Source organism: Syzygium oleosum, unplaced genomic scaffold (genome assembly GCF_021117445.2).
Source record: "Syzygium oleosum isolate NSW1041296 unplaced genomic scaffold, Sole_v2.1 Sole_v2.16, whole genome shotgun sequence".
Lineage (NCBI taxonomy): Eukaryota > Viridiplantae > Streptophyta > Magnoliopsida > Myrtales > Myrtaceae > Syzygium > Syzygium oleosum.
Genome location: NW_026607500.1, coordinates 7,438,886 through 7,460,677, shown reverse-complemented (window position 1 = coordinate 7,460,677; position 21,792 = coordinate 7,438,886). Strand labels below are relative to the sequence as shown.

Genomic DNA, 21,792 nt, shown 5'->3' with positions numbered 1-21,792 from the left:
ACCTAACTTGCTGCAAATATATGAAACTCGTCCACGCCGTAGAGGTTTCGTGAAAATGTCTGCTAATTGCTCCTCAGACCGTGTATGTACCAGATGTATATCACCACAATTCACCTTTTCCCTAACAAAGTGACAATCAATCTCTATATGCTTAGTTCGCTCATGAAACACTGGATTACTAGCAATATGAATGGCAGATTGATTGTCACAATGGAGAGTAGACGATCCTGCCATATGTAATCCAATCTCAGTCAACAACATACGAATCCACTGAAGCTCACTTGTAACGTTAGCCATAGCACGATATTCTGCTTCTGCACTAGATCGAGAAACAACTGATTGTTTCTTACTCTTCCACGACACAAGATTACCTCCAAGGAATACACAGTACCCTGATATAGACCGGCGATCTACAGGACAACCAGCCCAATCTGCATCAGAGTATCCTGTCACCTCCAAAGAGTCTGGCTCAGAATAACCAGCTACATTAAGATGACCCCGATTATGGAATACAAGCCCTTGACCTGGGGCTCCCTTCAAATATCGTATAATATGTAAGACAGCTTGCCAGTGAGTAGTACGAGGAGAGCTCATGAACTGACTCACCACACTAACAGCAAATGAGATATCTGGACGAGTAATGGTAAGATAATTCAACTTGCCTACCAACCGACGATATTTTTCTGGATCATGAAGAAGCTCCCCGTGTTCGTTATCAAGCTTCACCCCAGGGTCCATAGGTGTATCACCAGGCTTAGCATCGTGCAAGCCCACCTCCTTAAGAATATCAATGGCGTACTTTCTCTGAGAAAGAGCAATACTATCACCAGTATATGCAACTTCGATACCGAGAAAATATCGAAGTAGACCTAAGTCTTTAGTATTAAACTCCTTTTGTAGAAACTGCTTGAGTCGTTTTATGCCTTCAACATCACTCCCAGTAACAATGATATCATCAACATAAACAACCAGAATAACATACCCCTTCAAAGATGACATACTAAATACGGAATGATCCACATTGCATCGATGCATACCAAAACTGGTAACAGCATCACTAAAACGACCGAACCAAGCACGAGGAGACTGCTTTAGTCCATATAGAGCTTTACGCAATCGGCATACCTTCTCCCCCTGAGCAACAAACCCGGGTGGTTGCTCCATATAGACCTCTTCTTGAAGATCCCCATGAAGGAACGCATTTTTAACATCAAGCTGATGAAGAGTCCACTTAAAACGAGCAGCCAAAGAAATAATGACACGAACAGAAGGAATTTTAGCCACTGGAGAAAAAGTCTCGTCATAGTCAATGCCATAATTTTGAGTATAGCCCTTCGCAACAAGACGCGCCTTTAAGCGCTCAACAGAACCATCAGGATGATATTTAACAACAAATACCCACCGACAACCTACCAATTGCTTGTCAGGAGGTAAAGAGACAAGTTCCCAAGTCTTGTTGTGTTGTAGTGCAGCCATTTCTTCCTCCATAGCACGAGCCCAACCTGGATGAGCTAAAGCTTCCTGCACACTATTGGGCACAGACACAGATGCGAGAGACGACACAAATGATGACATTTGAGGAGATAAATTATGATAAGACACAAAATGAGCAAGAGGATACCGAGATCGAGTACGGTGTGCAACAGGAGAGTCAACTGGAGGTGATGGAAGAGGATCAGAAGCCGGGGCCGGAGATAGTGGTGAGGCGTCTGCTGATGGAGAGTCATGATTCCAAGCACGGCGAGGACCACGTGTATAGACTGTAGTGGCTGAGATGAACTTGGATTTGATGGAACAACAATAGAAGAGACATATGGTGATTCTAGCTGGAGATATAGGTAGGGGAACTAACAATGTTTGAGAAGGTGAGGAAGACGGTGCAGGACAAGAAACATTACCAAAAAATGTCCGATCCTCGAAGAAGGTAACATCAGCAGAGACGTACTCTCGACGAGAAGTAGGATTATAACAAACATAACCCTTTTGGGTACGAGAGTAACCAACAAAGACACATTTTTCAGCACGGGGAGATAATTTGTCTAGGCCAGGAGACAACTGATGGACAAAACAGACACAACCAAAAATACGAGGACGAATAGACCATAAAGGTTGATTAGGATGAAGAAGAGTAAAAGGAACAGCTCCCTTTAACACAGAAGATGGAAGACGATTAATAAGATGACATGCTGTACGAATAGCATAGCTCCAGTAAGATTTAGGTACATGTGTATGAAGAAGAAGACACCGGGCAACATCGAGTAAATGACGATTTTTACGTTCAGCAACTCCATTTTGTTGTGGAGTGTGAGCGCAAGAACTCTGATGTAAAATACCACGAGATTCAAGGAAAGGAAGAAAGGTGGAAGAAGAAAAATACTCACGAGCATTATCTGTACGTAAGCATTTAACAGGATATCCATACTGAGTAGTAACTTCATTGTAAAATTGACGAAAGGAGTGAAATACCTCAGTACGATCTTTTATTAAATATAACCAAGTGGTACGAGTACAATCATCAATGAAAGTGACAAAATAACGAAAACCAAATGAAGACTCTCGACTAGGACCCCAAACATCAGAATGGACTAACTCAAATGGTTGAGAAGCACGACTCAAAACACGGGGTGGAAAAGACACACGATGATGCTTTCCCAACTGACCCGTTTCACAATCAAACTTAAGACTCGATCTAGACACAAAAGGAAAATGACAAAGTGTATCTGTTGACGGATGACCCAGACGACAATGCAACCGATAAGAGTCATCCACAGCCTTCTTCTGAATAGTAGCAGTAGCAGCAACAATCACGGGGTCTAGAAGATACAATCCACCAGCCTCACGCCCACCACCTATCCGGCGTCCAGTCTTCCGATCCTGGAGGACACATGAAGATGGAGAAAAGGTGATATTGCAATCAAGATCACGAGTAATGGAACTGACAGATAACAAACTATAAGGGAATCGAGGAATATGGTAAACAAAAGGCAAAGATATGGAGGAATTCAATGACACACAACCTGTACCAGCTACTTGAGATTTTGAACCATCTGCTAAGGTGACTGAAGTGGAAGGAGTAGAAGAAGATGAAGTAAGAAGACGCGAATCACCAGTCATATGATGAGTGGCACCTGAATCAATAATCCAAGGACTAAGTGTATCTGTAGTGGCTAAGAGACAAGTACCATCATTATGTTGTGCCAAAGTAGCAACGGGAGGCGAAGAACCACCAGGTTGTCGCGCTCTAATCAGCTCATCATATTACGCACGAGTCAACCGCACGATTACTTTGTTCGGAAGCGATCCGGATGAAGAAGACCAGAGGCTCAATATCAATGGAAGCCTGTAAACCCCGCAACTCAGGATGGAGATCATAACAATAGTTAATAGTGTGTCCAGCCAACTGACAATGAGTACAAAAACGACCTCCACGACCTCCTCGAGCACTAGCAGTACTACCACCTCGAGGAACACCTCGACTCGGAATAGTGCGGCCACGACCATGATTAAAGTTACTTGTACTCCAATTGCCACGACCACGAACTCCTTGATTACCACGAGCCACCATAGCACTATTATCTGACATAGTTGAAGCTTTCGAATCAGGAGTGTACCGAGCAGCTCTAGAATATACTTCCTCTATGGAAGGAAGGGTGCCGAGAGAATCTATGTCTTAGGGCACTGTGATCTGGACCAAGACCTCGAAGAAAGAGGACCACCAGCATGTCTGCTTCTCTGCTGCATCGAGTAAGCTGTTGTGGTGGTGGAAGATGAGACCGAGTCGCGAGACAAAGAAGTAAAACGAGCATAGTATTCGCCAATCCGGAAGGACCAATTTTAGCCTCAAATAATGCCTCCCACATATCACATACTCGACTCATATTATTCTCCCGAATAAAGTAAAGTGCATTTGGACCACACCTCACGAGCTGTCATACAATCCATAAAAAGAGGACGAATAGAATCGGTCATACTTCCCACACGGCAGTACGCAACGCGGCGTCGGTGACCCTCCATTCTTCTAAATTAGTTGAATCCTCGGGTGGTGGTTCATGGAGCCACCTAGATTGGCGATTAGCATAAATAAAAGTAGAAAGGGCCATTGACCAACTCGGGTAATTCGTGCCATCCAATTTTACTAATGTGGTGTGTAAACCACTCATACCAAAGGAACCAGTAGCAATAGTCGGGGTAGTCACCCCGAACGAACATCCGAAGTTCTTGAATCGGTAGACATATCCACCAATTAAAAGAGAACACGTAATCTATCGATTGTCACCAAATCCACTAAAAAAAAAATGTGAACACCACCAACAGCAACTATCAATCACACTACAAGTCACCACACCAACTTCCACTACCACATCAACCGGATCCGCTCACCACATCAACCACCACTACACTTTAATTAAAAACAATGTCTTCACATCGACAAGGTGCAAGACAAGAGAGAGAAACACGAGCAAAAAAATCCCATAACCAAGACGGATCGGTAGAGAAGCAACAGGAACATGACCAAAAATTTCTTCACATCTGTTGCCTCTCTCTGCGAATCACATCACTGGAAGAGGCGCTGAGTCGCGCTCTGGAGGCGCGCTGAGTCGCGCTCTGGAGGCGCGCTGGAGGCGCGCTGAGTCGCGCGCGCGGGCGCGAGGTCGCGCGAGGAGCGCGCGGAGGTCGCGCTGAGGCGCGCGAGCTAAGACGCGCGAGACGTGTGGGTTCTTCGCTGGCCGTGAACAGTAGGCTAGGGTTTTACTGTGGCTCTGATACCATGTAATTTGGTAAAAGAGATCTACTTTATTATTGAGATAAACCAAGTATATATAGGCTTAGGGTTAAGCCTTGATACAAAGACCTAAATACCCTTTCCTAAAATAAACCCAACTTGCTAATTATCTAATAATAAAACTAACAGGATCTATATTTAAGAAGTGGCTGAGGTGTCTTAAACCATCAATGTGTACCTAGGGATGAGTCCGATGCAGTTTGATGTGGTTTCAACGTCAAGGTCTCCACACACAAAAATTCATAAATTACGAAAATGAACATCAAACCTACTTCATAATATAAAAAAAACAAAAAAAAAACCTTACTAAATGTATAAATGGTAAAAGTAATTATGAACCTCATAGGTTATACAATATGGATTTGTGGTTCGGTCAGTTTCAAAATAATTTAAGCCAAATTTGTTTGATTTGTGATCCATTTATTTAAGAAAGTAGTCTTGTCAGAGGTTCAATTGAACATAAAGGTATGAACAGTTTTTTGCTTACCCTACATCTACCGAGAATTTTAATCATTCGGAGATTGTCTTCGGATACAATTAATCAACAATCAAGCATTTCTGAATAAAGAGAAAACCATAAAACATAGAGCCAAACAATCATCGACACTTAGATCTTAGCCAGAAGGCCGAGAAAGGTACAAATAATAATTACAATCGTACTAAAACTTCCGGTCGCTATCTAATCTTTGGGTCATCATTTCTAAGGAGCCTCGCGTTGGACAAATTCAGAAAACGGGCTTCTTTTGTCTAAGCCCAAATTGATGTTAGGCTTTTGCCCTCTGACTAATATATCAGGTTCAGTCTACCTTAGGCATTAAAATTTTTTGTTTCTTGGTTTTTTGGTCAAAACATTAAGATTTTTTGTTCACTATCTTCGAATTTTCTTCATTAATGAACCTGGCCAAAAAACAGAAGGAAAATTTCATTAATGAAAATCAAGAACATCAAATTTTAAAATCAACTCTTTACGCCCTATGATTTCAAGATTCCACACTTTTCACTCTGAAATTTAGTGAAGACTAAGTCCGCACGTTGTAATTTCGAGTTGCGGCCGAGTTAAGTATCATCTAGTTGGAAAATAGACTTGAGAAGGGGTGGATTCTACTCAAACTTAGTAAAACTAAGAGTTCATACTGCAATTGGTTATGATGCAATATCATATATCAATATAATTGGTCAAAGTCATGACATCAGTTGCTTATAGGACATCAGTTGGTTCCTTATATCCAACTGATTTCGGCATATCCCATATAAGACCCGCATGATTTAGCGATGGTAAGGCATTGAGCTCACATAAAGCCAATGCCTCTCGTGCTTTTTCGAACCCATTCCAATTAAATAAGTTAAATTAATTAAGGTCTCTATGCCATACCAACAAAATAAAGAAAAAAATTTCGAATTTACATGAGATAGCCACTTTGCCGGTAAAGTGAATAATAGTTGCCCGTATGACTACACATATGTTTGCAAAAGATGTATATGCTAACATATATCGTGCAAATAATTTGGATCATTTATTTAGTTTTCAGAGCTATGCATCATAATTTCAACGGCCAAAGTGATGTATAATAATTTTGAAAACCTCATAGCATTTAGTCTTTGTCGCGACCTATCCGTCACGATCGGGGAATAAATAAATATGTAACCTAGGTCAAGAGGTATTTGTCAATGGACATGAACATCGATTAGTTGTTCGAAAAACAAACCAAAAGGCTCATCTATCCAAGGACGGAGGCGCTCCCTAACCTCATACCTCGTGCGATGAGAATTGTTTAATCTACGCATTCGATTGGAGTCGCCACTAGCCATAATCAAGAGTTGGCTAGAAACCCCAATCAAGACGCGGAAGTGTGGTCTTGATACGTGTGAAAACCAGAGATTCTAAGGATTGGAGACTTAATTACACTAGCGATCTAACTAGTACCCTTTTGGTACCTAAACTTGATCTCTTGTTAACTAACACACCAGGGCAGCCTATCGAGAAGCCTAAAACTCATCTTAAACATGGTAAAAATGGAAAATAAAAATCAATGTATTAAAGGTGCGCAATCAAGTAATCGACATGAAAATAAATAACAACGACCTAGCATCGTCTCTAAAAAAGAAAAAAAGGCAATCAAAAGTCCTAAGGTAAAGCTCTAATGGCTTGTTCAATTTTTTGGAAAATTTTTAAAGATTTTATCATTTTTTACAAGCTTTTGAACTAGGTCTACAATGAAATTAACACTAAAATCTAATCAAATTAACCTCAAAACAAATTTCCAAACACTTCCTTATTTTTCTGAATTTTTTAATTTTTTATATTTTAATAATAAAAAAGGGGAAAATTTCAAATCAGACCCAAAGTGGGGTCATTTTCTCAAAAAGGGATCCAAAGTGGACATGGTGTCAAATAAGGGCCTGAAGTGCCCAATCAGTCTCAAATAGGGGCCCGAAGTGCCTAATTAGTCTTAAGTAAAGGCCTGGGTTCGCCGGCTGGTCAAATGCTCACCGGCCGGCAAGCACATCACTGTTTCGGCGATCGGAACAAGGGCAATTTCATCTTTTACTTATTTTTTTTTCTCTTTTCCTTTTCCTCTTCTTCTTCTTCTTCTTCTTCTTTTTTTCGTCTTTTCCCTCCGCCGGCCATAGCTGAGGCCGGCGGAGGTTGCCGGTCTCAGGTGGAGGCCGCCCGACGTAGGCGAGGGTCGGGCGAGGGTTGCCCTCATCGGCATCGGGCGAGGGTTGCCCTCCCCGGCGTCAAGCGAGGGCCGCCCTCGCCTGGGCTAGGCGGGCGAGGGCGAGGGTTGCTCTCGCCAGATCCGGCGAGGGCAACCCTCGCCCTCGCCCGCCCAGCCCAGGCGAGGGCAGCCCTTGCCCGACGCCGGCGAGGGCCGACCCTGGGTTTCCCTCGCCAGCGTCGGGCTCCACCTGAGGCCGACAACCTCCGCCGGCCTCGGCTATGGCCGGCGGAGGGAAAAAAGGAAAAAAAGAAGAAGAAAAGGAAAAGGAAAATAGAAAAAAAAATAAAGAAAGCAAAAGACGAAATTGCCCTTGTTCTGATTGCCGGAACAGTGACGTGCTCGCTGACCCGTGAGTATTTGACCGACCGGCGACGCAGGCCCTTACTTGAGACTAATTGGACACTTCAGGCCCCTATTTGAGATTGATTGGGCACTTCAAGCCCTTATTTGACACTATGTCCACTTTGGACCCCTTTTTGAGAAAATGACCCCACTTTGGGTACTGATTTGAAATTTTCCCTAAAAAAAGGGACCTCTAACCGGGTTAGGGGACCCGGTCCAATTCATTGATCTGACCCACCCGGATTATGCCCTAATAATCTATTTTTTTTTATCCTTTTTTTGTCTCCTCTTTCCTGTTCATCGTCTATCTCCTGGGACGTTGTCTGCACGGCGTATTCTTCACCAAGAACTCCTTCCTCATGCCTTCATCACCGAAATTCCTCAAGCGAGCTTGCATCGGAGCTCGGGCCAACGCCGAACCACTCCCCGTCGGTCAATCGACGCTAAATCACCGCCGGCCGCTAGTTGGCTGACGGTCTCTATATCACCGGACCAACTCCGGCGAGGGATCGTCAAAACTCCGAAATGATGTATAGCAAAACTCTATCAATCCTAGCATATAAAACACAAACCTGCACATCAAATGAGTGAGAAGAAAACTGACCGGAGCGGCCTTTAACCGTGGGCAACTCGGGCGAGGGGAATGGATCTCCGATGAAAGGGCGTTCATCCATGGATGGCTCGGGAAAGTGATTTTCATGCCACGAAATTGAAAGAAATCACAGAGTTAATCACCAAATATCAATCTCAAAACAAATAAAGTATAAATTGAAGATTCTATGGACTAATTTTGGTGACATTGGCTTCGGTCTTCACTTAGGCATTTTGTCAAACAGATGGCAGGCGAGTTCAAACAAGGACTTTGGGCCGAGATTCGGGGTGTTTTTCGGCTCAAATGTGACGGAAAAAGACTTAATCAATTCTATTGAGCCACAAATTTTTCTCGGTTTGCATTGAAACGACCAAAAAACGCAAGACCAGATTCGGAGTTCTAGGCTCAAAGAGCTTTGTTGGAGCATTTCAACAAACCGGTGTGAGGCGCCTAAAAGTAGGGGTTTCTAAGCCGATTTCAGTGGGATTCAAAGGTTTTTTCTTGATAAAGATTACTCAATAACACTTCTTGGAGATGATAGAAGACGTTTTCCTCATTTTGTGGTGCCGGCCAAGCACTGAATGGGTTCGGTGTGCCCGGTACCCGAGAGGCAAAGCAATGGGGATCAAAACAGAATATAAAAGGAAGGCCCACCTGGTTCGCGGCTAGCCGGGGGCTCGTCAACGGTACCTCGGGGTCTCCTTCAGGCAGATGGGGACCCTCTACCCTTCGACTCCTCTCAATCTCTCTCTCGGTGTCTCTTTTTGTCCCCTCTCTGCCCCCACAGCTGTTCTTGCCATCCTTGGCTCAAGGACAAGCCTCCTTGAGGTGCCAGCCGAGATTCCTCGGCCATTATTCTTCCCTTTCGTCGTTTCTGTGTTTGTCGTTCTCTGTCTTGAGCGTGAGGGGGAATGGCTCGGGGATTGGGCCGAATGGTCGGGACGACTAGGCCAAAACAGGCCATGCGCCGGGCACAGGCGGGCTAAAACTGGGCGCGGGGCCAGGTCTTCCGGGCCAAAATGGGCACACGCGAGCTCAAGTGGGGAAAATGAAGAAAAACTAAGAAAAATAAGGGGTTGGATCGATATAAAATAAAAAAGAGATAGAATGGGGATCGGGGTTGCCGGGCCGAGGCGGGCCGGCCTTTCTCTAATTATTTAAAAAAAAATTATTTCCCAATAATTTTATCTCTCCTAATTTGGCCCATTTACCATTTAAGCGTTGATTTAACGAGGTGAAAAAAATTAGGTGTCAACAGTCTTTAGTGGGGATGAGAAGAAAATAGCCCATCTTAGTCGAAACAAAACCGCCGATACAGTATAGAAATCCAGTTTGTTTTGTTTACATGGCGGGTTAAACTTTTATGCTGTTGATTAATGGCAGGCATACTGGTTTATATGCGATGTTGATACTGTGGAAATTACAAAACATTGAAAGAACAAGCAACTCTTTAAGAAAATCCCTTTGACCATAGTCATCTCAGTTTCGTAAGGTGGATGACAGAAATCCCACGCTCAGGAATGACGTGAATTTGCTTGCTTTTCTTGATTGCTTGAATTGGTTTTTATTGTTCTGCAATATTGCAACTGTAATTTTCTCTTTTGTCTGTTCTCATATGATTACTAGAAGTAATTTAATGATTTACGTGTGGATTATTAAGGAAGCTTCTGGAGGCAAAGTACAAAAACACATAGGCAAACGAGAGAGACATGCTGCTAGACTTGTGGCATTCTGAGTCCCCAAAATTCGTCGGGTTCTTTCAAGCTAATAATCATCTGGTGTGAATTTAATATGCTGCAAGGTTGCAAGAATGAGTTCATAGTTTCATTGTCATTTTTAGTTCTCAATCGATTGTTTGTGATGAGTTTAATCCTAACAAGATTCACACTGTTTTTCCTGTCGCCATATGATTTACTGTTATGCTCATTTGTCGTTCCAATGGTGAGATTTTTTTGCTTCACCAATGAGGATTTGTTCTAGTGATGCTCCATTTCGACTTTCCAGTATGCAAGTTTTTGTCTCCTGCCGCGTTCTAATTTTTCTAATAATCTCGGTCTTCATGATATTGGAACTGCGAATAGAGCCGAAATTCAGAATTTGCGAGGAGCACCATATATTTATTCCGCAGAAACTTACAAACCATTACAAGTTTGAGCAATGTTATGTATATAAATCATGCTGGAATTATGAGAAGAAGCATTTTAATGAGTTTATTCACTTTATGACGAGGAGCAACATCTCACGATCTATCAATAGTCGACCTATACCTACTAGAAATAATGATCCTCATGTATAATGAACTCACATGATAAGTTTATGGCAATGGATATGAACAGGACTAGTAGTATCACACAGAAGTAGGAAGCATCACTTCCGGATGGTGGCAGAGATGTGGTGGTCCCAATGGTTGGGGCCGGCAGTTACGGGGATCCAGCTGGACTAGAGTTCGGGGCGGTCGAGGTTTCACTGATGGTGACAGCTAATTTTTGTCCTTGAGAGCAATTGTCTCTTTTAGAAAAGGTGTAGAAGAAGTAATACTCGCAGGCGTTGTTGAGGGAAAAGGTGGCTGGTCCATTGGTTAGTGTATGAACTTAGAAGTGCTGTTGCAGTTAATTTTATCACCATTTGACATGTTCACAACGTCGTGTGACCCTGCGTTGAAGTCGAACACTGCAAAAATAATGGAAGATCATTGGCATTAAAGACTGAAGCTCAAGGTTGATTTTTCAGCCACAGAAGCTCAAGGTTGATTGCTCTGTATGCTAGAAATTACGACAACCATTTTCTCTTATCTTCATATGTTAGCTTTCTAGCATTTATGCTCCAAAAAGAATGGGATATTTCCATCTGCTTTCTATTTTAGTTACGTCTTTTTGGCATTGTTTCATCGCATTAGTTTTCCTATCACTACACACTGCCCCTATCAACTGTTCGACGACATCTCTGAGTTTATTCTCTGCTGCTCTATTTCTTTTTTCTCATTACAGGATGCCTGCAGAGGTTCCCTTAACATCGCAAGCATCTCTGGTAGACAATCTTCTGGGGGATCATTTGGTTTTGGAGCAAGTTGATGATGAGGAAGCTGAGATGGTTTTGATGGGAAGGATCTTGTCGGAGAAGTGCTTGAGTCGAGCTGCATAGCTAATGTTTGAAGGAAAGCCTGGGCCGGTATGGGTGAGATTACTATAACCCCTCGAAATGAGAAGATGTATTTGTTCAGGTTTCACGATTGGCACCAAGCAGAGAGAGTCCTAAGTTCTGGACCTTGGTCGATTAGGGGAAATTGCAAAAACCTGCAGAGATGGGATGCTCAGAGGAGACTGGAGGACCTCTGTTTTGATGAACTGGAGATGTGGCTGCAAATACATAAATTGGCCTTCAACCGGATGACATAAAAACAGTACGAAATCTATTGCTCCTTTGGCGGGCAAAGTGGTGAAAGTTGGGTCAATTCGCACCAAATCTCTGGGTCTCGTGGATTCCTTCGCGCTAAAGTTGCAGTGGATGTTAACAAACCCCTCTTACGTGGAAAGTGGAGTGTCAGGGATAATGGTGAAAGGTATTGGGTAGAGATCCGATATGAGCGGATGCCATCCTTTTGTTACTCGTGGTTGAAACTGAGGTCGGGGAGTCATGGCTTCCAAGTCACGATTCCGTTCTTGGCCTATTCCCTCTGTAATTTATATTGTCATACGATAACCCATAAATAAAATTATTTAATCTTTCAACTTTTCGTAGACGCGGAAAAGGAAAAAGCAGCTGCTACGGGGTCCCTCGACTTTTGCTTAATTACCAAACTGCCCAAAAACGGAAGTTAAGATAAACAAAATTGATAAAACCCTCGCGGGATTAACGCAAAAAACCACTTCTTCACTTGCCACGAACTTGCCACGGTTTTCTTCATCACTCGCACGGCCTCTGCTCCGCTGCGCCGCACGCCGCCGTCCTTATCCGGTCCACCCTATGAATAATACCCACCAACCTCATCCCTCTTCTCCATCTTCTTCCGCATCGCCATTCACTCTCTTCGCAGACTTGCACAGACCAGACCAAGACTCCGAGTCCCATCGCGCTATCTCTCTCTCTATCTCATACCCAAAATGTTGGTCCATCACAAGCTCCCATCATCCTCTCCCCGCCTCCTCTTCTGCTGCTTCCACGATGGCCATGCTGCCGTCTGCCATGAGGCTGCCTCGGATTGTGACAACGGCAACCGCTACAAGGTGGCTCAATCGCCCCGCTCGTGGCTGCTTTCGACTGCTCAGGAGCTCCCGCTGCCGGAGATCTGGTAGAAGTGCTAGAGAATCATTGTGCGGATCGGGAGGTGCAGGAGGCAGGGCCACGTCACGGCCTCGGAGTTCAGGTACGATCCCATGAGCTACGTGCTCAACTTCAAGGACGATCGGAGCCGGGAGTCGGACGAGGAGTTCCCGGCAAGGCTGCCGGTATCTCCGGATCCGCTGCTGCCGGTGAAGTTGCCGAGGGAAGTCGTAGCGTGTAGTTGAAATCTTTTTCTCTCAAGATCCTCTTGATTTTGATCGACAAGTTGGCAACTGTCCTTGGAGGGATCCACGCTGCCTGTACATATGTAGATTTCAACATCTCAAATCCACGGAAAATGTGCTTGGAAGTTGAGAATTGTGATAATACAAAAATGTAAATTTCTGGTCGTTCACGAATGAAGAGTACACAAGACTTTACAGGATCAATTAAGAGAAATACAACATATATATATTTCTAACATCCCTAAGTTTGGAGAAAAGATCTCAGAAACGTGCAAGTGAATGTGTCTTAATGAAGATATCATCAGTTTGTTCAGTGGATGAATAGAGACAAGTCGAATAACGCCGCAAAAAACATGATATCTAATGAAATGATAGTCTATTTCAACGTGCTTGATTTGTTCATGGAAAACATCATTATGTATTATTTGAATAACACTTCGATTATCGTAATAATTGATTGTTCTTGTATGTTAATGCACTCCCATGTTTTCAAACAGCGCCATCGTAACCATAGTAACTATGATCTTGTATTAGCAAGAGCTCGATTTTCTGCTCCTGTATTAGAGCGAGCTACAGTGGTTTGATTCTTGCTATAACATGAGAGAAGTGAGATGCCCAAAAAGAAGCAGTAACCCACAGTGGAGCGTACCCTTGATGTAGCAACGAATTCGAAGGACTTGACTAACAATATGGATAGCATAGGCTATCAAGTTGAGTAACAATGATATATATAATACTGCTGACTGGTTGTCGATAGAGTGTAGAATTCAAAAGAGGAGTCCCATCTTTGGCATCAAATTTGGCATTTGTCTCAAGAGGAGTTGTAACTCGAGAAATAAGATTAGTGGCATACTTGGCTTGGGAAAGATTATAACCAGAGAATCTGAATGAACCTCCAAGTCTAAAAGTTTAGTTGCCCAAGATTTAATTTCAAACCGTTAATTGAGATATTACTTGAGTTTTGAAATACCAATTAGAATTAATCAGAATCAATCAAGAGAAATACACAAAATTCCTAAATATATCTATATCTCCAACATTCGATATGTCATCATCATCTTCGTTTTGCTTTCGCTTCTGACTGGAGTATTCCATGTTCAAGCACTTTTGCTGATCAGTTTTGCGTCGATGAAACGAGAACCGACAAGCAGTAAATTTTGTCTTGGATGAATGAATTTTCCTTATGAATAACGTGGATGCAACTTCATTTGAGTCAAGCTCGATTATCTCGATTTTCTAATCAAATTGAACTCGAGCACAAATTTTAATACTCGATTAAGTTCGGGTCGACTTTTAAATGTTGTGTATACAGATCAAGTCGAACTGACCGTGATGGCACCGCATCGACCATACTCAACTCGAATACACCCATAGAGACAAATGCCATATTTCCCTAATTATGTATACCAAATTGTCGGGTGAGCAGGCGTCCGGCAGCGGGCACCGATGGTTGGATGCACGGATCATTTCCTCGGATGCTCAGTCCGAGCCACACCGACGTGGAGCACTCCCACATGCGGACTCGCACTTCAAGAACTACACGAGCCCAACGATCACGTGAATCGCTTGGTTCGTAAATGACTAGAATCCAAGCCAAACGACATGACACCCCCCCCCCCCCCCCCCCATCATTCTTAATTATTAGTTAATTACAATGATTATGTCGTAGCTACTGAGTATTGAGGAACATTCATCGTACCCTCGTCTCGTTCATGCACCATGGGACATCTTGTTTATTTTAAAACGAGAGAGAGAGAGAGAGAGAGAGAGAGAGAGAGAGAGAGAGAGAGAGAGAGAGAGAGAGAGAGAGAGAGAGAGAGAGAGAGAGAGAGAGAGAGCGATTCTAGGTATTTGGGAAAGCCAGCTAGGAGATCTATGAAACCACCATTAGAAGTGGAGCTAGTGTCACGTGAAGGAGACTAAGTGGAGATCAGTGCAAGGGCGTCTGGAATGAAGTGATTCATTCTTACTGACTTTAATTATTAGAGTAACCTAGGTTGAATACCCGATTTGCAATTTATCTGTGCATGCAGATTGATTAATGTAACACGCTTTCTCAAGCTTGGGATCAATTTGCGCATCAACATATGTTTGAGAGATGCATCAACACACCGACAAAGTAATGGTTTAGCTGGTCTAAACATCACCTATTCGCTCAAAAGAAGCTGCATTAACACGACTCAATGCTAGTATATGCCGGGACATTGAAAGAAAATTTAAAGTGATGGTAATGTGGGAGGTGATAGAGGGATTCGAACTTTTGAATATCTGATTTGATATCACATGAAAAATCGAACGTCCCGATCGATCTCCTCTCTTTGGTCGCCTTGCCTCCAAGTTATACTCATTTAGTCTAAGATGTTTCACATCTTATTGATTTTCTTTCTGTATCTAATCGGGTCCATCACATTCCTAGGATTACGGATTCTCCAACTTGAAATAAATCAACTTTCCCGCACTGCAGCTGCTTCAGGAGACTAAGGTCATAAGTCATGACATTGAAGTCATGATTTTGTTCTTGGCATTTACTCTCTCTATTCATATGGTCGTACGACAAAATCTAGATATGTCAAAATGGGTCATAGATCCATTTTTTAACTCGTATTTGATAGGTTGGATTGTTATATGGATTAGCTATATTCAATAAATGGGGTCATAAATGGATTTAGAATGGTAAGGCTCAAAATGATATGAGTGTTAAATATGTTCACAACTTACTTAGATCCAACTCACATCTATTACTCTCTTCACTCTTTCTCGCCTTCACTCGATCGCGCTCGCTCACTCCGTACTCTCACCTTAGCTTGGATATGAGTTTTCCTATATTGGGATAAAGATAGAAGTGTTTTAGCAATATGGGTCTGGGCGGGTACGTATTGGATATATTTGTATTACATGGAAATTGGTCAATTTGGATCAGATAATTTTCAACCCAACTCGATCCACTTGTTTAATAGGTCTAATAAAATCCATAAAAAATTTATTTAAATTTTAACTTTGGTAAAACAAAAGAGAGATAAAGAAGAAAAAAAAAAGCAGCTGCTACGTGGTCCCTTGACTTCTGCTTAATTACCGAACTGCCCAAAATTAAGATGGAGAAAAGTAAAGATGGAACAAACCTCACGCGGGATTGACGCAAAAGAACCGCTTCCCACTTGCGCCCACGAGCAACCCGCGGTTTTCTTCATCCTCACTCCCACTCCCACCAGGCCCACCACACCACTCTGTTCTGCCGCCACACGACCCCCGTCCTTATCCGTCCGACCTATAAATAATACCCTCCAACCTCCTCCTCTTCTCCACCTTCTTCCTCATCGCCATTCCCTCTCTTCACTCTTTTCACAGTCTTCCACAGACCACACCAAGACTACGAGTTCATCGCTCTCTCTGTCGAAATGTTGTTCAAGACTACGAGATCATCTCTATAAATAACCCTCCAACTGCATCCCTCTTCTCCATGTTCTTCCTCATCACCATTCACTCTCTTCACTCTCTTCGCAGTCTTGCACAGACCAGACCAAGACTTCGAGTCCATCGCGCTATCTCTCTCACACACCCAAAATGTTGTTCCATCACAAGCTCCCATCATCCTCTCCCCGCCTCCTCTTCTGCCGCTTCCACGACGGCCACGCTGCTGTCTACCATGAGGCCCCCTCCTCGGCCCGCGACGACGGGACCGCTGCAAGGTGGCTCGATCGCCCTGCTCGTGGCTGCTTTCGATGGCTCAGGAGCTCCTGCTGCTGGAGATCCGGTACAAGTGCCGGAGAATCATCACGCGGATCGGGAGGTGCAGGAGGCGGGGCCACTTTGCGGCCACAGAGTTCACGTACGATCCGATGAGCTATGCACTCAACTTCGAGGATGATCGGAGCCGGGAGTCGGACGAGGAGTTCCTGGTGAGGAACTTCTCAACGAGGCTGCCAGTGTCTCCGGATCGGCTGCTGCCGGCGAAGTTGCCGAGGGAAGTCGTAGCGTGTAGTTGAAGCCTCTTTCTCTTAAGATCTTTTTGATTTTGATCGACCAGTTGGGCTACCAACCGTCCTTGGAGGGATCCACGGCGCTTGTACATATTGTAGATTTCGAGATCTCAAATTAATGGAAAACCTGCTTGGAAGTTGAGAATTGTGATAATAGAAAAATGTAATTTTTCTGGTCATTCACAAATGAAGAGTACACAGACTTTACATGATCAATTAATTTATAACATCCTAAGTCCCACTTGAGTTTGGAGAAAAGATCTAGGAAACGTGTAAGTGGATGTGTCTTGGTGAAGATGTTATCAGTTTGTTCAGCGGATGAATAGAGACAAGTCGAACAACACCAAGAAAAACATGATATCGAATGAAATGACACTCCATTTCAACATGCTTGGTTCGTTCATGGAAAACATCATCAAGTGCTATTTCGGTTATCGTAATAAATGACTGTTCCTCTATGTTAACGCACTCCCATGTCTTCAAGTAGCGCTATCGTAACCATAGTAACTCATGATCCGGTATTAGCAAGAGCTCGATTTTCTGCTTCTGTAATAGAGCGAGCAACAGTAGTTTAATTCTTGCTACAACATGAGAGAAGTGAGATGGCCAAAAAGAAACAGTAACCCATGTGGAGCAAATAGAGGTGGTAAATGAGTCAAGAACCCATTTATTAACCCATATATAATGATTGTAGGTTATTCATGGGTTGACTTTAGTTTAAGAGTAGACTTAAATGGGTCATTAATGAGTTGGCCTATTAACTTAATGAGTATTAAATGGGTCATAAATGGGTTACCCAACAAGCTAAAGTGAATAATAAACATATTATTTTCTAATTTTTTAATTTTACTTTTTTATATTAATTTTCTTTTCTTTTCTTTTTCTTTTTCTTTTTCTTTTTCCTTCTTCCTCTGCCGGCGGCCAGCCACGGTCGAGGGAAGAGCTCGCCAGAGGCCAGCGAAGCTCGAGCTCGCCGATTTGGCGAGCTTCGGGCCTTGTCGGCCTCGGGCGAGCTCGAGCTTCGCCGGCCTCCGGCAAGCTCGTGCCTCGCCTGTGGCCGGCCACCGGCGGGAAAGAAGAAAAAAGGAAAAAAGAAAAGGAGAAAGGAAAACGAAAAAGAAAAGGAAAAAGGAAAAAAAAGAAAAAGAAAAGAAAAATAATTAAAATATGATTTTTTAAACATAAAAATAAGAAATATTAAAAAAAAATTCGTTTTCCTGAAAACATTTTCTAGAAATGTCATATTTTCTACGAACAAATAGAGCCTTAATTTTTTTAAAAAAATATATAAAAATTATTTACTAGATTTGTATTGCATTAAAATATTTTAGCAATACAATTTTTTAAATAATTATAAAAAATAAGCTTTCCTAGAATTAGTTAAATCGGTCAGGTCGGGTATGGGTCGAGAAATTTGTCTTGCAATAAATGGGTCATAAATGGGTTAGGTCGGACCTTTATGACCCAATCCAAGCCCGACCCGATCCACCAGTTTAATAGGTCTAAGAGCAACAATCTTGAGGGTCATCAGCCTAGTCAGCATCAGAATAAGTTGTCGACTCCAAGGTAGACTAAGCAGAAAAGTGAAGACCATAAAATAACGTACCCTTGATGTAGCAAAGTATTCAAAGGACTGCATAAGACGCAGTCATGCACTGACTAACAATATGGACAGCATAGGCTATATCAAGTTGAGTAACAGTGAGATATATAAGACTACCGACTAGTTGTCGATAGAGTGTAGGATACGAAAAAGGAGCCCAGTCTTTGGCATCAAATTTGGCGTCTGTCTCAAGAGGAGTTGTAATGACCTTATTATCAATGTGTTTGGCTCGAGAGATAACATTAGTGGCATACTTGGCTTGAGAAAGATTATAACGAGAGAATTTGAATGAACCTCAAAGCCTAAAAGCTTAGTCACCCAAAATCTATCATTTCAAACGGTTGACTGAGATATTACTTGAGTTTTGAAATGACAATCAGGATCAATTAAGAGAAATACACAAAATCTCCTAAATATATCTTTATTTTCAACATTCGATATGTCATCATCGTCTCCGATTTGCTTTCGCTTTTTGTCTGGAGTGTTATGTGTTCGAGCATTTTTGCTGATTAGTGTTGCGTCAATGAAATGCGCACCAACAATGAGTAAATTTTGTCTTGGATAATTGGATTTTCCTTATGAATAACGTGGATGCAACTTCACTCGAGTCGAGCTTGAATATCTCGATCTTCTTATTGAATTGAACTCGAGCACAAATTTTAATACTCGATTAAGCTTGAGTTGACTTATATATGTGTGTATACGGATCGAGTCGAACTGAGCTCGAGAGCACCGTATTGACCGGACTCGACTCGAGTACACCCCAGGAGACAAAGGCCAAATGTCCCCAATTATTTATACCAAATTGTCGGGTGAGCAAGCATCCGGTGGCAGGCACCTATGGTTGGATGCATGGACTATTTCCTCGGACGCTCAGTCCGATCCACACCGACGTGGAGCGCTCACACATGCGGACTCGCACTTCGAGAACCACACGAGCCCAACGATCATGCAAGTCGCTCGGCTCGTAAATGACTAGAATCCAAGCCAAACGACATGACTCCCCCCCCCCCCCTGCGTTCTTAATTATTAGTTAATTACAATGATTATGTCGTAGCTACTAAGTATTGAGGAACATTCATCGTACCCACATTTCGTTCATTCACCATGGGACATCTCGTTTATTATAACGAGAGAGAGAGAGAGAGAGAGAGAGAGAGAGAGAGAGAGAGAGAGAGAGAGAGAGAGAGAGAGAGAGAGAGAGAGAGAGAGAGAGAGAGAGAGAGAGAGAGCAAACAAATTCTAGGTATGTGCAAAACTAGCTTGGGGATCTATGAAATCACCATTAGAAGTGGAGCTAGTGTCACGTGAATGAGATTAAGTGGAAATTAGTGCAATGGCATCATAGGGAATGAAATGATTCATTCTAACTAACTTTAATTATTGGAGTAACTCTAGTTGAACCCCCAATTCACAATTTCTGTGCATGCAGATTGATTAATGTAACACGCTTTCTCAAGCTTGGGATCAATTTGCACATCAACACATTTTTAAGAGATGCATCAACACACCGACAAAGCATTGGTTTAAGCGGTCTAAACATTACCTATTTCGCTCAAAAGAAGTTGCATTAACACTACTCAAAGCTAGTATTGCACGGGACATTGAAAAAAAACGAAGAGTGATAGTAATGTGGGAGGTGATAGAGGGATTCGAATCTTCATATATCTTATTTGATATCACGTGAAAAATTGAACGTCCCGATCAATTTCCTCTCTTCTATCGCCTTGCCTCCAAGTTATACTCATTTAGTCTGCGATGTTTCACATCTTATTGATTTTATTTTTGGATCTAGTCGTGTCAATCACATTCCCACGATTGCGGATTCTCCAACTTCAAATGAATCAACTTTCCCGCACTGTAGCTGCTTCAGGAGACTAAGGTCAGAAGTCATGACATTGAAGTCATGGTTTTGTTCTTGCCAGTTATTCTCTTTATTCAGGAGTATTAAATGGATTCACAGTAACTCTCTTTTCGCTCTCTCTCAATCGCGCTTGCTTACTCTATGCTCTCACCTTAATTTGAGTATGAGTTTTTATAAATTGGGTTAAATATAAAAGTGTTGTAACAATATGAGTCTGATCGAATATGTGTTAGGTACGGGTCACTATATTTGTATTGCATGAAAATGGATCAATTTAGGTTTGACCATCTTCGACTCGAGCTAGCCGTTTGACAGGTATAATAAAACCCATGAAAAAGTCATTTCAATTTCTTGGTAAAACAAAAGAGAGATTAAAAAAAAAAAAAAGCAGCTGCTACGTGGTCCCTCGCATTTTGCTTAATTACCAAACTATCCAAAAGTGGAAGTTGAGAAAAACAAAGTGAAAAAACCCACGCGAGATTAACGCAAAAAACCGCTTCCCCACTTGGCCACAAACGTCCCACGGTTTTATTCATCACTCGCACTGCTCTACTGCTGACGCCGCCGCCCGATCGCGTCCTTATCCGGTTGTGATATCCTGAAAATTCGACCAAATTTGGTGATTTATGAAATGGTGATTCCATCGACGCTCTATTAATTAATTCTCGCTCTGGCCTGATCACCCAGGGAATACTAACCAAAGGGGAAAAGCTATCGAAGAATTTATTTCTAGCAGCCGCCCGTTAGTTCGAGATAAACTATAGTTGCGATTGATCGATTTCAGCCACGAATTATGATCCGATTTTGCGTGTCGAGTGCTCAAGGATATCACACCCGAACTATAGGACGTCGCCTCATGATTTTTACAAATTGGTCATTGAAAATTATTTGCTAAATTACCCTTCTAGAAACTTTTTTGTTAGATTAAATCTTGGCCTTTGGATTGAACTTGGAGAGCAAGGCTTGATCTTAGCCCTTGATCTTTGCTTGGGCATCAAGAACACATCCTAGCCCTTGATCTTTGCTTGGGCATCAAGAACATATCTCAACCATTGATCTTGATTTAAATTTAAACCCTCTTTCTCTCTCTCCTCACTTTCTCTCTAATTCTCTCTCTCTCCCTCTCTCTCGGCCGAATACCCCACCACCGCCGTTCATCCACCAGCCCGTCATGCCACCATCCTTGAGCCCCGTAGATCGCCGTGTGCTGTTCACCGCCGTTTGCCGCTTGCCATGTCAAGCCGAGGCTGCCACGGACAGCCCGTGTCGTTGCCGTCGTCATCGTTGTTAGACGAGTAAGTTAACATCTAATCCCTTGTTTAGGATGTTTAACTTGCGTAGGGTAGTTTAGCTAGTTATTGTTTTAGTGTGTTTGAACTTCTAGAATGAGCGTTGGCGAGTCT

General features: G+C 42.7%; 1 protein-coding gene and 1 long non-coding RNA gene across 2 annotated transcripts in view; both read left to right on the top strand.

Moving 5' to 3' along the window:
• The window catches only part of LOC115694421 (disease resistance protein RUN1-like), an 81,611-nt gene that overhangs the window by 14,174 nt on the left and 45,645 nt on the right, over positions 1 to 21,792 (top strand). The window lies entirely within an intron of this gene.
• LOC130140163 (uncharacterized) lies at positions 10,808 to 12,172 on the top strand. The gene is made up of 2 exons (XR_008818160.1): positions 10,808 to 11,002; positions 11,428 to 12,172. It is a non-coding gene; the product is annotated as an uncharacterized LOC130140163 (long non-coding RNA).